General features: G+C 44.0%; 1 protein-coding gene and 3 non-coding genes across 4 annotated transcripts in view; all 4 read right to left on the bottom strand.

Moving 5' to 3' along the window:
• Positions 1-16116, bottom strand: part of LOC138243434 (uncharacterized) — a 421149-nt gene that overhangs the window by 79850 nt on the left and 325183 nt on the right. The window lies entirely within an intron of this gene.
• On the bottom strand, positions 354-435 carry trnal-uag (transfer RNA leucine (anticodon UAG)). The gene has a single exon. It is a non-coding gene; the product is annotated as a tRNA-Leu (tRNA).
• trnay-gua (transfer RNA tyrosine (anticodon GUA)) lies at positions 4017-4104 on the bottom strand. Its single transcript is given in 2 exon segments — positions 4017-4052; positions 4068-4104. It is a non-coding gene; the product is annotated as a tRNA-Tyr (tRNA).
• On the bottom strand, positions 5449-5504 carry LOC138243790 (U7 small nuclear RNA). Its single transcript, XR_011192408.1, has one exon. It is a non-coding gene; the product is annotated as a U7 small nuclear RNA (small nuclear RNA).

Genomic DNA, 16116 nt, shown 5'->3' with positions numbered 1-16116 from the left:
CGAACAAAGTATTTCTGATGGAGCGCTCTGTTCAAAGATAAGCTATTACCCCTGCCAACGATTCGGCGTGAAGAATTAAAAGTTTCACAGACAAAAGCAGCTCACCACCACAGCCAATATTAAATTTACTTGCCGGTACACTATCATGTGCACTGCCTCAAAAGTGATCTCGGCAGATGTTGTTCCCTACATAAAGCTGAACGTGCCAAAGAGAATTTTTGTTGAGAAAACAAAATATTTTTTCTGCCTTGATGTTAAGCCTGTCTTTTAGAAAGTCTATCTCTAAACACCTCCCGCAGCCTAACAAGAAGCGCTTTTACTGATCGTATTGCAGGTCATAAAACACTAGCATTTGGCAGCGGTAGGATTCGAACCCACGCCCCCAGAGAGACTGGAGCCTAAATCCAGCGCCTTAGACCGCTCGGCCACGCTACCTTCCTCCCTGCCTATCTACCTCACATTCCTGGCTTGGAAAATGCCGGGGGCTTCAGCTCTTGTCGTCGGATCTAATGATATCATGACATGTGGAAGTGACTGCAACTTCATCTTCCGAGATGCTTTCAATAGCACAAATGCTACTTTCACCTGGCACAAACATAGCAATAACGAAAGGGGCGCAACTCTACGTCGATCTACTGACTTGAAGAGCAAAAATCAAAATCCTCTGCTATTACTGTTGCTTTTTTCATAGTTTCTTTAAATCCTTCATTTGAACATAGATTTTGAAGGATATTGATGATAATACCACATAAATTGTGGTTTTCTTGTGATCGCCAATTTTTTTCAAATACCAGCCTTTTTTTATAGTTCCTTGCGTGTTTCACAAGGTATAATAGCCCCCCTCGCATCCTCAGCTAACATATTTTAAAATTACAATAGATTATACAGCACGCATGTTTACATTTATATTAAAATTAAAGTAAATATACCAGAATACATACAGTGCTAACCCAATAATTCTTGTCAGGTTCTCCAACAAATATGCGTTGTTATTTTAACGTTTCAGCTGAGGGTGCAACAGGAGTATAAATGAATTTTCCCGCCAGCCGTTCAAAGACCAAATTCCATGAGTGAACATAATTTTCTCAGAAGTTGCCGGTATTGGACTTTGCCGGTGGTAATGAATTATGTCCACAACTGTTGTAGTAGTTCCTTCTTGAAATTCGACACGTGCAAAGCACTCGTAATATCATAGGTGTTAAAGTTCGCTGAGTCTATTCGAGTCATGGTGTGTATCCCTGCCTATCATTGGGAGATGGGTAGCTTTTTTACACTCAGATTCCAATCCTCAATGCTTTGTGTGAGAGCTTACATAACTTTCATTTTCTCACATTTTCTGACGACTGTTCCAAAGGGGCACCCTGTCAATTCCGAATACTTTTCAAAAATCTGCCTTCATGTTTGATTATTGTCATTTCATTTAGAAAAAGTTCAATATTGATCATAACTAAAGAAAATAATGATCACGAACAAAAAAGGGATAAAGATGCGAGTCGATCTTGAATCACAGCTGGGTGACACGGTCTTCTGTTCTGATATGGTTGTACGAGAAACAGGAGGAATCGCCAATCTCCTATAGAACATGAGTTGAATCAGGAGTGAGACATTTCGTATACTTGTGCATATGTCAACGCCTGACCTACATCGTAAAACTAACATTAAGTTGTCAGAGACATTCATTTATATACAAACAAGAGACAGACCAAGTAATAATTCTACATTAGTTCAGGTGGGTAAGCCTGAACTAACTAACTAATAAACCTATTAATAATTCTACATTAACGTGTCCTACACTGATCAGACTAATTGACATGGTCTGATTCAGAGCCTGTGCAATTCGTGCTAATTACAACAAGGACAGTTCTGAACCCTCATCACCGAACTGAGCACAAGTTCAGCTGTTCTTCAGTTTTGTTACGCATGGTTTTTCATTGCAATTGAGTTCAGAGCTGGAGCTGAACTCCAGATAGTACAGTGTTTTGGGTAAGTTGTCAAAATTCGCATGAGGCTGCAGACAACTTACCTAAAGTGTGTTCTATAGCTTTCAGGTGGAGTTCATTTATATAAAAGAATGTAAGTGGTATAAACGAAACAAGCCAGACGGCAGTCCAACCTCCAGTATAATTTTCTGATGGAAGTCCTGACGTGTTATTCATTACGCCACTGACCCTGCTATTGTAGTGCTAAAATAAAACACGTTTTCTACATTTATGTCTGTTTAAAACTCACTATCTAAAAAAGACAAAGGGTTTGTGTGTCGCGCTAAAATTCCGCTTCATTTCGAATGCAAATAAAAACCATTTTGTTCCAAGAAATCATAAATTTGTCACATCCTTCATACTACTAATAAGTATACGAATAAATACTCGGAAGAAGCCGCTCAGGTATTAGAAAGATTTAAAATCGGATCGGAGAATTTAGAGTCCAGACTGCAAACCAACAGCTGACACAGGTCTTTTATAGAACCGTTTTGATTTCCTCTACTTTGTCCCTGTGACGTCATTTTCCTGCTCACAGCCGAGCCCGACACACATCTGGTTTCTGTCGCTGGGCGCATACACTGCGGTCCATGCGGGTCCTAATACCCCAGTACAATGACGGGGACACTAAACTGCAAACAGGTGCCGTCCTTCGGCTGAGACGTAAAACCGAGGTCCTGTGATCATTCAGGAGAATGGTGGTGGTGGAGGGGAGTCCCCATTACCTGTAAAGCGCATTGAGTGGAGTATCCAGAACAGCGCTATATAAGTGTAAGCAATAATGATGATGATTATTATTATTATAATGTAAAATGCAATAAAAAAAATCAAACTTTGATTCAAAATAGATTAATGTAAAAACTGATAAAGCTAATGCTTTTTTCAGGGCTATATCTACTTTTTTTTTTTTAAACCGAAGTCTGTCGCGATTGTGAGAGTTAGAGAATGTCTTCCAGCGGGTGCCTTCATATCATGAGCGTCAGTCTCGCCCGTAGCTGCGAGAAGGTTAAAAGCGCACAAGTGATCTGTAGACGATGTTCGGGGAAGAAATAATTCTGTTTTCACCAAAGGGAGTGAGAATGAGCTCAGCCCGGCTCCCAGCAGAATCCATTCTGGTTTGGTTACTGTTAGACTGTGCGTCTGAGGCTCTTTGGATCGCAACGTAAAAAAAACAATTGCTCACATCGTGTGACTTCCACGACAGGAAGGAAAGATATCACTTAAAAAAATCAGAACTGAAGATTTGGATCCTGGGCCTCAACTTAAAAATAAACAGAGTTTAACGACAGGAAATTGATTCCAGTTGTCAGATCACGTATACGCATACCTTAGCTTTGTGCAACAACCTGAAACTGTCAGGTACCATAAATAATATTATTGCTAAACATATGCCATTCTAATCTGCAAGCGACCAGAATATAGAATACGAATTTTTGTGCTTTGGAAGCGCTGGCCTACCTGTATCAAAATATCAGATTGTGTTTCTGCAACATTTTGTGCATAGTACGCCATTTTATCTAAAACAGTCACAACGAGGGCTTTACACGCAGTCTGGGGTATTTTCCCCTTTTATATTTTTGCCACTTTATATCGAACCTGTTATACTCCCAGAAGTGCACAGTAGCTTGTACTTAATAAAAATGTACAATTCACCGCTGGTATAAACAGATGTGTGCCGTGTTTGCCTTTGTAAAATAAGTTCACAATACGATAAAAACACAGAAAGCACAAACTTTATAATACAACGATACAAAATCAATACCAAATCATTATGCCAATTAAGTACCTATCCTTTGAAAACAGAGAACACCTTTATATCTACAAAAAATTTGACATTTGTATGTATTTTTGAATTACAAAGCAGACAGTGTAGTCCCTTAATTCAAAGATCAGATCTTGGCCAAAACAAGACAATCAGACGTGGGCTGAATTCGGAACAGGAGCCTTTGCTTAGTTGATTATTGAGCTTTTGATCAATGTCTGAATAAAACAGATTCGCTTTTTTAACTCTTTTATTAAATTACATGAAAAGCACCTTCCTTCGAGCTGGAATCAAACCAGCAACCTAAGGATTCCCTATTGACTCCACTACAGTCCTCCGCTCTACCAACTGAGCTATCGAAGGGATGCTGTCGCATTGCTCTCTGGCACATACTGCCCAATGAAGTAAAATGTGAAATGGGTGATTTAAATCCCACTTCGACATCAAGTTTCCAACTCGTTTCCTTAGTCTCATTTACCTTGAATTTAAGCCACGAACCAGGATTCTACTGTATAAACTTCCAGGGATATTACAAAATGTTTGATGGGGCATCAATCATTCCAGGCGGAAATTGATCCTTTTTTTTCTCGAGGGATCATATTAAACATTTCATTAGTCTCGAGAGGAGGATCACCATGAGACACAAAACAAACAGTTTCTTTCGGTCTTTATTAGAAAGTAGCATTTGTGCTACATTAATAATATTTTCGTGGAAATAAAGAAGTTGTAAATTTTAAAAATGTATATTTGAATCGAAATGTGGTTTTGAGTTAAATATTAGCGTGTTCATGTAATTAGTTTGTGTTTGTCATTAATATATATATATATTGCCATGTTACTAGAATTTGTAACTGAAGTTTACTAGTTGTGTTTTTTATAATGATTAGACATTTGAATACAATATTGTAAATAATGTATAATTTGAACTACATATTGTTAAGGTGTGAATAATTGTATATTTTAATAATACATTTCTAAAACAAATCATTGGCTTTATTTACTAGTTTCTACACCTATAAAAATCTTTCTTTGATGTATAATAGACATCAAAGAAAGATGTCTATTATACATCAAAGATGAGCAGTGTGTGTCGTGTTCACAGCTGATAACTAGAAGATGTCTGGAAGAGGCAAAGGCGGAAAGGGACCCGGGAAAGGAGGCGCTAAGCGTCACCATAAGGTTCTCCGTGACAACATCCAGGGAATCACCAAGCCCGCCATCCGCCGCCTGGCTCGCCGTGGGGGAGTGAAGCGGATCTCCGGGCTGATCTACGAGGAGACCCGCGGGGTGCTGAAGGTGTACCTGGAGAACGTCATCCGCGACGCCGTCACCTACACCGAGCAAGCCAAGAGGAAGACTGTCACCGCCATGGACGTGGTGTACGCGCTGAAGCGCCAGGGCCGCACCCTGTACAGCTTCGGAGGCTAAACAGGAGCAGAGCTTCACTACCAGACCCCGACGTATAAACCCAAGTGACCCAGTGACATTTGTCACTGCTGAGGTTGCTTTATGGGTCTATTTTCTATACTGTGCTGATCAATTGGAAATCAAATTGCAAAAAAGACCCGTTCCCACACCTAAGGTCAAATATTAGGAATCAAAACTGCTCAAGATTTCCAAGTGCAAGATCTTTTTATTCATAAAAGACCCTATTTATGTTGTATGAGAAATATTAATATTAATACAGAATCTTTTTTCACCAAATAAATGGGCTTCCTGACTTCAGAAAGCCTTCTAGACAAATACTAAAAGAGCAAAAATTCAATTTGAGATTGATTGCATTGGTGAAGGAGGTGTCCCTCGGCACCGCATCCGTCGCACTTTTTGGCTGCCCGGCAGGTTTTTGCCAGGTGCCCCTCTTTGTTACAGTTGTGACATCTGACGATGTCACACGTGTTCTCCTTGTGGCCGGACTGTCTGCACTTCTTGCAGAAATCCGGCATCCTGGGGTAGTAAAGGTACCCCCTGTCGGCTCCGATGTTGAAGCGGGCCGGGGGGTGCTGGAAACCGTCGACGCCCTCTGGGTCCTCTTTCAGGAGGACTCGGTACTGGCGTTTGCCGTTCCAGACGCCGCAACTGTCCCTGATCTCCGTTGGTTTGCCCACCACAGTTACATACCTCCCTAGGAACGCTGTTACCAGTTCCATTGGTACGTAGGGGTTGTATGTGAGGACTGTGATGGTCCTCTGGTTTGTCTTCCTCATAGGCTCCGGCCTGAAATCAGAGAAACGGGGGTGCTTACCTTTTTCTCTGATCATTTTCGTTGCCTTTTCATATGAGGTGACCGTGGCCATGTAGGCCTCCATGTATCTCTCTGCCTTGTTGTCTTGCAGGCAGTAGAGATCTCCGGCCACCAACTGCAGGATCCCTCTCAGGAAGGTAATGAAAAAGGATTTCGCAGTTGGCATCGTCTCTGTTTTCTTGGTCCAGTGGAACCGGATCAGTGTCTTCTTGTCTGCCATCTGGAAAGGAGAAAAAAGAAAAAAGGAGAGAAAGAGAGAGAGCAAGGTCCTGTGGAGAGGAGGGTTTAGCTGCTAAAGGAGCAGCGAGTGAGCCCTGGACTTTGTCCTTGTGGGCAAAGCCCAGCTGGGTGCAGGCGCAGGAGGAGAGAGAGAGAGGGAGCGGATAGTGCTTCCGAGTCTCGAGGAAGAAAGTAAGCACCGCGGGCAGGCCACAAGTACCTACTCCCAGCCAAGAAGCCAAGGAGGCAGAGAGAGAGAGGGAGCGGATAGCGCTTCCGAGTCTCGAGGAAGAAAGCAAGCACCGCGGGCAGGCCAAGAGTAGCTACTCCCAGCCAAGAGGCCAAGGAGGTGGAGCAAGAGAAAGGGGGAGGGGAGAGGAGAGAGCAGAGAGAGAGAACGTTGCTGCCGGATCCCACCCAGCTCAGCTGCTGCTTGGCCTTAACCCCCTAGGCTCAACCTAGGGCGATACCAGCTCAAGCACTCTTCAGGATCTTCGATCGCCTTCTAGAACTTTGGAACTGCGGGCAAGCCACTTGAACTTGATCTTAGCCAAAAGGCCGATAAAATTGGATTCCAGCTCACTGGCCCTGCAAAACTTAGTTCAAGACTTTAAACTCTCAGACACATATAGATTTTTATATCCCACAATAGCAGGATATACACGGTCAGGGAGGAATAGCAGCTCCAGAATTGACTATTGCTTTGTCTCAGAGAGCGTGAAAGTTGTTGGGGTCACTCTTCAGCCTGTCTTCTTCTCAGATCATCAGGCTTTAGGGTGTAGAGTGGAACTCCAGGGCGGGACTGTCTTTGGCCCAGGCCTCTGGAAACTCAACACAAAGCTGCTAGAGAACGAGGGGGTAGTATCCCGCTACAAGGAGAAACTATCACAGTGGCTGTCCTTGCAGTGTCTGTACGGGTCAGTAGGAGAGTGGTGGGAGGAGGTGAAGGTGAGGACAAAGGCCTTTTTCATGGCTGAGGGAAGGAAGGCTGCTGCCAGACGGAGAAGAGTGCTAGCCAGGAAACAGAGGCAGCTGCAGCGTCTCTACACGAGACAGTGGCTTCGATGTGCTCGAGGATATCACCCTTTTAAAAAAGGATGTCCGGAGCATAGCGGAAGAAAGTAGTCGAGGAGTGCTGTTAAGAATCAGAGTGCAGTTCTTGGAAGAAAATGAGAAGTGTACTCGCTTCTTTTTCAGGAAAGTGGTAGGCTCCAAGTCTGTCATGGAAAGCGTAGTTGATGAGGAGGGAAGAGTGAGTACAGAGCTGAGTGCTATCCTCTCCTGTATGGAGGCCTTCTTGTCACAGACGTCCAAGGGGACTAACCGTGGGGCGCAGGAGGGCTGAAAAAGACCCATATGCGTAGCGGCGAGACGGAAAAAAGGCACGGGCTCATTAGTGCAAAGAGTTCAGGAATGCCGTATAGAAACCTGTGCCCTCAGGGAGCGGACGTGGGGCGCCCTGGTGCTAGGCGGGTCTCGGGACATTCGAACGTCAGTGCTGAGCGAGGACAGAGTGCAAGACCCTGAAATATTTAGCCAAGGGAAAGAGAGGGACAGGAAGGACAGCAGACCAGAAACTAGGGACAGGACAGAGAAGGACCGCCCTCTGGCTGCAGAGGGCATGACACTTCTTCTCAAGACTGTACAGCTCTACAGAGGTAAAGGATGAAGAAATTCATTTTTTTACCTCAAAGCTAGAAAACGTTTTGAGTGGAGAAGATAGGGAAGTACTTGAGGGGGATTTGACAGTAGAAGAGCTGAGAGGCTATGGAGAGCTTACAGAAGGGGAAAACTCCGGGTGCTGACAGGCTCCCTAAAGGGGTGTCTGCTTTTACTACTTGCACGAATGAAGGCAAAAAAAAGCCAATCGATCTGAACGAACGGCGCTTTACAGAGGAGTACTGCCTGACTGGATCGTTGATGAATGACAGAGGCCACTCCGAACTCTTCTCGGTTTTCTTCAATGACTTACTAAGGATTTTCTTCACATTCGACCATGCAGGGGAAGCCAGTTACACCAAAGCAAACGCAAGAAAAGTGCATTTCAAGCAGAGACCAGGAGGGACTTGTTTACACCGAGAGTGGGCGGAGAATGGAACAATGCGCCCAGCCCTGTTGCTGGAGCCGATTCTTGATGAGATCTTGGGCTCACTAAGAGGCCCCCGCTGGATGCTAATCTTTCTGTTGTTCTTGCAGGTCCTGCGCTGCTTTTGAGCCGACAGAGCTCGTGCTGGTCTGTCGGCACAGCCCAATTGCAAATGATCGGCTCCGCGTACAGAAGGAACGTGCGTTTGGTACAAGAGTGCATGAAGGCACCGGAAATACATTGTCAACAAATGACCGGTCGCTCAAGACCTCTGTGAAGTACAGGAGCGTGCAAAACGAGGCTGTTCCGCCCAGTCTCGAACCGGGGACTTTTCAGGTGTTAGGCTGACGTGACAGGCGCTACACTACGGAAACCTGCAGGGACTGCTGCTGCTGTCTCGCTTGCGTTTCAGGCTGAGAAAGGGAAGCGTCACTTTAGGAAGGGGGTGCTGCAGAGAGGAACAGAGGGCTCAATGAAACAAAACGCTGAAACCCGGGATTGAACCAGGGACCTTTAAATCTTCAGTCTAACACTCTCCACACCCACCTGCTCCAGCCTTCCTGTGTTGCGGCATGAGCGCACCAAGAGTACGGGAGAGTGTTGCAGGAACGTCACTCAGAAGGAAAGCCACCCAGCTGTACCCTCTGAGCTCTGTCCAGCGCATCTTCCTCGCATGGACTCCTGCCTGCGACGGGCAGGAAACAATTAATAAAAATAATAATTAATAATTGCTTACACTTATATAGCGCTTTTCTGGACACTCCACTCAAAGCGCTTTACAGGTAATGGGGTCTCCCCTCCACCACCACCAATGTGCAGCATCCACCTGGATGATGCGGCGGCAGCCATAGTGCGCCAGAACGCTCACCACACATCAGCTATTAGTGGGGAGGAGAGCAGAGAGTAATGAAGCCAATTCATAGATGGGGATTATTAGGAGGCCATGATTGGTTAAGGCCAACGGGAAATTTGGCCAGGACGCCGGGGTTACACCCCTACTCTTTTCGAGAAACGCCCTGGGATTTTTAATGACCACAGAGAGTCAGGACCTCGGTTTTACGTCTCATCCGAAGGACGGCACCTGTTTACAGTATAGTGTCCCCATCACTATACTGGGGCATTAGGACCCACGTGGACCACAGGGTGAGCGCCCCCTGCTGGTCCCACTAACACCTCTTCCAGCAGCAACCTTAGTTTTTCCCAGGAGGTCTCCCATCCAGGTACTGACCAGGCTCACACCTGCTTAGCTTCAGTTGTTCTGTTCTTTAATAAGCAAGAACAGAACAACACCCCATGGGTGTCTCATGACCACACCTTAGGTTGTGACACGTGCAGGTGTGAGGGGTTGCCGGGCTACTTTGGAGCAGAGCTTGGGTGGAGGGGGGGCGGGAAAGCAGACAAAGAGGTGACACCTCAAGGTCTGCACGATCACAGCTCTCCACCGCCCCAGGCTTCCGCTCGATAAGCTACTGGACACACCCGCCCCTCCTCACACAGACCGTGGAAAAGCCCCCGAGTGGGAGGGCTCTCTCTTCCTCCCAGGAGCTCTTGGACACAACGCACAGACAGAGCGCGGGGAGCCGCCGCCTGCAAACACGGCTCCAGGCAGGACTCCACTCCGCAGGAGCCGCAGAGCAGAGCAGAGCAGAGCAGAGCAGAGCAGAGGAGATGGGGGCAGCTTAGCTCCAGTGCAGAGACCTGATCTGTTGTTGCTGTGTACGCTGTCCTTTCTGTTCTCGGGGTAGGACATCAGGAACCACATTGAAGCACTGCGACATGCACTGTTCAGATCCCGCCACCACTGGGCCCGATTTCCCCAGATCGAAACCGGGCGGAAACAGGCCCGTTTCGTTTGTTGCCACACACACTGTTTGGGGATTCGCCTAGCGCTGTGATCGAACAGACCCACTCACCTCTTAGTGTCGCGGGATCGGCACAGTGGATGTCGCAGCGCATCCTGCTTTCACTTCAATGCATGTCCTGATGTACCCCGGTCTCCTGCGTTACAGGTGGGGATACTTGCCACTATACTAACGAGGAAGACATCGCTCTCTGCTTAGTGTGCAAAACACTTACTTGCAGCATTGTGGGTGCTGTGGTTTAAATGCTATTGGTTTGTGAACAGAATACCCCTATCCCAGTGCATTGTGCCACATTAAATAAGCGCACGAGAAAAAGAGATTCAGAACACAAAGCTGTGTCAGTGTTCTGTGTAAAAAATCGGTTTGAATATCATGGGAGCTGTTTTTAATAAGCTGCTGAGTAAAGAATATTTTAATCTTCCTGCTGTCAGTAGTATTGTGCATATAGTTGACTCTTACCTGAATGAAAACAGGACGTAAAGGAAGGGTTTGAGAATTCAGACAAAGCTTTATTCGCGTGCTTACAGTCTGAGTAATTGGAGACTGCACTATTCTGTTGCCTATAGTCATATACGGGTTTTTCGCATGAAGCCGTATTGAACAGTATTTCTCGTGAAGTGAACTTGTGTATACAGCGGTCCCCCGGGTTCCAGTTAGTGCGTAATTACGCATCGATGAAAAACCGGAGGTTTAAAAAAAAATAATTAGCTCACTGATACTTTGATGTAGAGGCTGTGGAAATATCCACATGTCGTGGTCTTTAAAATGTATTTGGTTTGAAGGCGTTCTGTGCTTCCGTTACGAAGATATGGACAAAAGAATATTCGTGCTTGGTCAAAAAAATGTCGTATAAATGAAAAAGTAAAGGCTGAGAAAGCATTCACAATGTGTTTTATACACAAGTATTCTCGCGATTCTTAGAGGTTTCGTGTAAATGCTACAGGCGTGCCAAAATCGTTTTCGAACTTCAAGCTAACTTTACCCCGGTCTGGTACCGTAGGTCACGTATCTTAAAATCACAGTCATGTTTTTTTCCTATCTTCTTCTATCATAACGTACCATTTCGGACTGTCACAAAGGGCTTGATTTCGTTAAATGCATGTATTTATACCCTTTCTGGGAAACTTGTATTTCAAGAAATTCACACAGCTTGCGAGAAATGAAATTCAATTCTTGATTATCAGTGCAGAAGAAATATTACCAGCTGGCAAAAAAAGTTTTTTCTTTAACCGGAAAGTTGTGATGCAAGACACGGACCCACCATTCCCTCTGTGTGGCGTGTTTGGTTGTTAACTGAAAGGTTGGTGGTTCCAGTCCACCAAAGGACGGGTTTCTTTTGCGATGTAAACATTGTCTTCGCAAAGGTCGATTGGATTTCTCAGCGAAACCTTTACCATTTTAATATTTGCAGGAAATGCGAGTGCTTAACACATGTCAGAATCACCGGGAAATGTCCAGTTACTGTATGCCCAACGTCGCAACTCCCCAGAAAACCATATTCACCCAAGAAAAAGTCGAGTCGTCATTTATACCCCCGTTGCATCCTCTGCTGAAATATTTTAAAAATACAATGCAGATTTGTTAAGGAACTTGCAAGCATTGTTACATTAGCACCGTGCATTTGGACTTCGATATTTTGACACATTTACTTTAATTTTAAACATAAATACTGTACAATCTATTGTAATTTTGTTGTACTATTAAAATATGTTAGCTGAGGATGCAAAGGGGTGAAAGGGAAAGGTCAGAGGGTGTAGTCCAAGGTTAGGATTGGTGGAGGTGATAAGGGTGTTGATGGCTTTTCTCTGTAGAGGATTTTGAGTTTTTTATCCTTCTCTGAAGTGAGAAACTGGAAGAGTTGGGAGTTGAAGGATCTGATGAGGTTAGTTATGAAAGGAAGTTGATGTGGAGCTGTTAGCCGTAAAAACTCCTTAATGTCTTTGATGTTGTCATCAGCGATAAACTGCACTCAGCAAAGACAAAAAGAAAATTATCTTTGCTTACTGCCCTGTCTTTCTCACACCTGAAGAAGGCTCCACAGCTGAAACATTGTGATTCTTTTCTTCTCTTTTCAGCAGGAATAGTCCTTTACTTGTTCCTTTGCAGCCTACGCATGCTGACGCATCTACCCACCCGATATCTAACATTCCTATAATCACAACTATGAATGTCCACTTTGGGTATTTTTTCCATGATTATTATTTATTATTATTATTATTATTATTATTATTATTATTATTATTATTATTATTATTATTTATTCTGTCATTGAAGCATATTTTATGTCATACTGAAGTGTCATAATCACTGAAAAAATATTTTTTTCATTTAGAAAGTAAGAAAATGATAAATCACTAGGAATTGCATTTAGCCTGTTCTGATCTAGATTTTCTATATACTTTAACATGCCATGTTCACAATGTCACAACTCATTAATGAAACAGTGAAGTGTTGTAATTACAAATGTACATAATGCCGGGACATTGAGATGTTTTGGTAATGAGGAAGGAGGGACATGCAATGTTCACAGGATCAAATTTATAAAACGCTACAGTAAAATTTCTTGTATTTCGGGATTATGAGAGCCTGTTACATTGTGTCTCACACCTCAGTGTCAGAATTTTGAGACATTTTTATAACCAGGGGTAGGTTCATAGCAATAAGCAGAAAGCGCAATCATCCTTTGCTCATCCTCGGTTAACCATATATTCTCATATGCCATGTTCTGAATGTCCCATTTAAAACTGCTATATTAAAATTAAGACTTTTTATGATCAGAAGGCAAGGTTGTGGTAAATATGCATAAAGTGAAAGTGAACTTATGTTTTGCCTTTGTCTTGTTATTGTGAGTTTTGAAAATTGGTTTTCAATTTTCTGAAATGTGTTTCACACAAAAATGCAATTTGGATAGTCACTACTTATATATTCCCCTTTACTGAGGATATGTACAGTAATCCATCCCGATTAGTACTTTTAAAAATTACTGTAGAGAGCCATCAGAAAGGGAATGAAAACTTGCATTAAACAAAATCAAGCTGCATGTAATCATCCATAGTGATACATTTTGTAAGACAAGACAGGAAGAAAGACACTGGTGGGATTTGAACGCAGAATCACCTGTTTAATAGGAAAACACTTTAACCAAATCAGCCAAGATGCTGTCAGAGTATTAACATCATGTCTGCATCAGTGATTACAGCTGACTATCGCTGGAGGACAGTGAAGTCAGCCTGCATAATGAGGGGGAAGAGACTGACCTCTGTGATGCACTATAGAGTTACACTAACCTTCTATCCAACTGTTCTATGCTGCATTCTATCCTAGTGGTAAATATTGATTTCCGTGCGTGTAATATTCCTTTTTTTGTCAAATATTTTCAAGCACAAATTTTGATGTTGAAAATAAGCCTTGTGGTTTTCAATGTTGTGATCCTTTTCCCCCAGTGTCACCCAAATTGATACACTGTGCTTTGGCAATTCTTCAGGCGATATTGTTTAGAGGAGCTCAGTTGAATTAGTTTGCGTATATAAAGTATTTCTTTTCCCTTTAATCCTTTAAAACATATTACATTTTCAAAACATTGTATCTTTCTTCCTACTAATTGTAGTGGCAATGCTTGTTAATAAGAGAATTAAGTGTTGCTGTGCTTTCCCAAATGAGGCCCCATCTCTTTCTTCATCTCTGTGGTGCAGCCACAGAGAAGCTATTCAGGCAGGCTGATTTAAAGATGTTTTCTTTTGATAAGGGACAGCTCCCAAATGGGGATGCATTTAGCTAAGCCTGGCTATCATGATCAATGGGCATCCATTGGCGCCTATCTGTCTAGGGAGTGCCAGATGGACATCTGGACTGCATTCCTAAGTGTCAGGAGTAAGTGACTCATATCTCACCTTGATCAACCAATCAGGGACTGGTAGGGCCGAGTAACCCACGTGGGTCTCTGATGCCCATGAAACTTTCATCCAATAAACGAGCTGAAGTTCCTACAGGTAAAAACAGGCAACACAGAGCTCCGAGACTATTCTAAAGGGAATTCAAAGGAGAATTCCAGGGCTGTGAGACAATTCCAGGGCGGGACGGCCCAGAAGCAGAAAGGCTCCCAAGGGCAGAACATTCTCGCAGCGCGCCTCCTGACCATCCTGAGACTCAGCCTGGACAACCACGGAACAGCCAGTGTGTCTGAGTGCCAGAACTTTGCTTTGTTCTAAGAGTCGAGAGCAGAGGTTGCCAGAGAGTAACCAAAGGATCCACCCGAGGTTAGCACCAGCAGCAAGCCTCGTGAACAGGTCAGAACTGTGGACAGCTGAATCACTATTCATAACTATCGCTTCATCAGGAACGAACTGGTCTTCTTCCTGACCTGCTGGGACCCACAGTCATCTTTTCTCCTGTGCACAAACTTCGCTAGTTTCAGCCAAAACTAACTAGCCGGTCTTCAGAGAGCATCAGCAGCGCAACGTCGCAAGCCGCACACCACAGCCATGCACGGAGCCATTGAGCCCGCAGGAGACCTAAATCCCCAGAGATCGGATGAGTATTCCACTTCACTGCATTACTGCTCGAGAATTCAATTGTTATCCCAACCAGTTGATATCAATTTAACTCCTAAGAGTTATGTACTTGTTTTGAGTATCTAATGTAGAAGTTGTAAACAAGTTCAATTACGAAACGGTCTAAATGAATGATATACTGAACGTATGTCCTCTAGATATGTGTAACTGTAACTGAATGAATATATATCTTTTGTATTCTGATAACCTTTACGATAAGATCTGTTAGGTTTACATGCATATTCCATATAATAATAAATGTATCCTCGTGTATTAGTACCTGTGTGTGCGTTTTTTTGAGTTATATCGCATGGTTGGATACTAAGACCATTAAAAGAATCAATTTTGTGATTTACTGCCACAATTAATAATTGTCCCAGTAAATTCCCAAACCCCTACAGAACTGGTGCCTCGTGAGAGCACACTACAACAGTGTGTGATCTCCTGTCCCAGCCTGAGGAGCAGACAGCGAGCCTGTCTCTCAATAATAATAATAGAGTGTGTCATTTTCTGCCCCAACCAGAGGAACAGACAGTCAGCCCGTCTCTCAATAATAATAGTACTGTTACGATCCCTGCCTCCCGGCAACGGAAGAGGCAGAAGTAGGCGTAGCCCTACTCCATCAGTTTTCCTATCAGTTTTCCTATTCACCACCACACCCCCGTCTCATCCTACTTAAACACCTGTCTTTCCCTACCTCCTTGCTCAGTATTGGTTTCCCTTTCGAGCTTCCTGGTTGCGCTACTCCTTCTTCTACCTAGTGTTCTTCTTGGCTTTCGGTTTACGGTTTTCCACTTTTGACTACGGCTTTTCGGATCACGGCTTGGCTTCGTTACTCACGCTCTGTTTTGGATCTCTGGCTACCCCTGGACTATCGGATTGCTCTATTGTCTTCGATTTCGGATCACGCTTTGGCTTCGGTAACTCGTTCCCTTTTGGATCTCTGGCTTCCCCTGGACTCTCGGTTCGTTCCTTGGACTGTGGCTTTCTTTGGATCATGGCTAGGCTTTGTCAGCTCCTGCAAGTGGGTTCTCTCACTGGTTTCGGTTTCTCTTACCGAATCCGTAACATATACGGTGTGTGATCTCCTGTCCCAGCCTGAGGAACAGACAGGAGTGAGCCAGTCTCTCAATAATAATAATACAGTGTGTGACTTCCTGTCCTAGCCTGAGGAACAGACAGTGAGCCTGTCTCTCAATAATAATAATACAGTGTGTGATCTCTTGTCCCAGCCTGAGGAGCAGACAGCGAGCCTGTCTCTCAATAATAATAATACAGTGTGTGATCTCCTGTCCCAGCCTGAGGAGCAGACAGCGAGCCTGTCTCTCAATAATAATAATACAGTGTGTCATTTCCTGTCCCAGCCTGAGGAACAGACAGTGATCCTGTCTCTCAATAATAATAGAACAGTGTGTG

Source organism: Lepisosteus oculatus, chromosome 14, assembly GCF_040954835.1.
Source record: "Lepisosteus oculatus isolate fLepOcu1 chromosome 14, fLepOcu1.hap2, whole genome shotgun sequence".
In the NCBI taxonomy this organism is placed as follows: domain Eukaryota; kingdom Metazoa; phylum Chordata; class Actinopteri; order Semionotiformes; family Lepisosteidae; genus Lepisosteus; species Lepisosteus oculatus.
The sequence above is the reverse complement of the archived record's forward strand: the minus strand, read 5'-3'. Positions and strand labels throughout refer to the sequence as shown.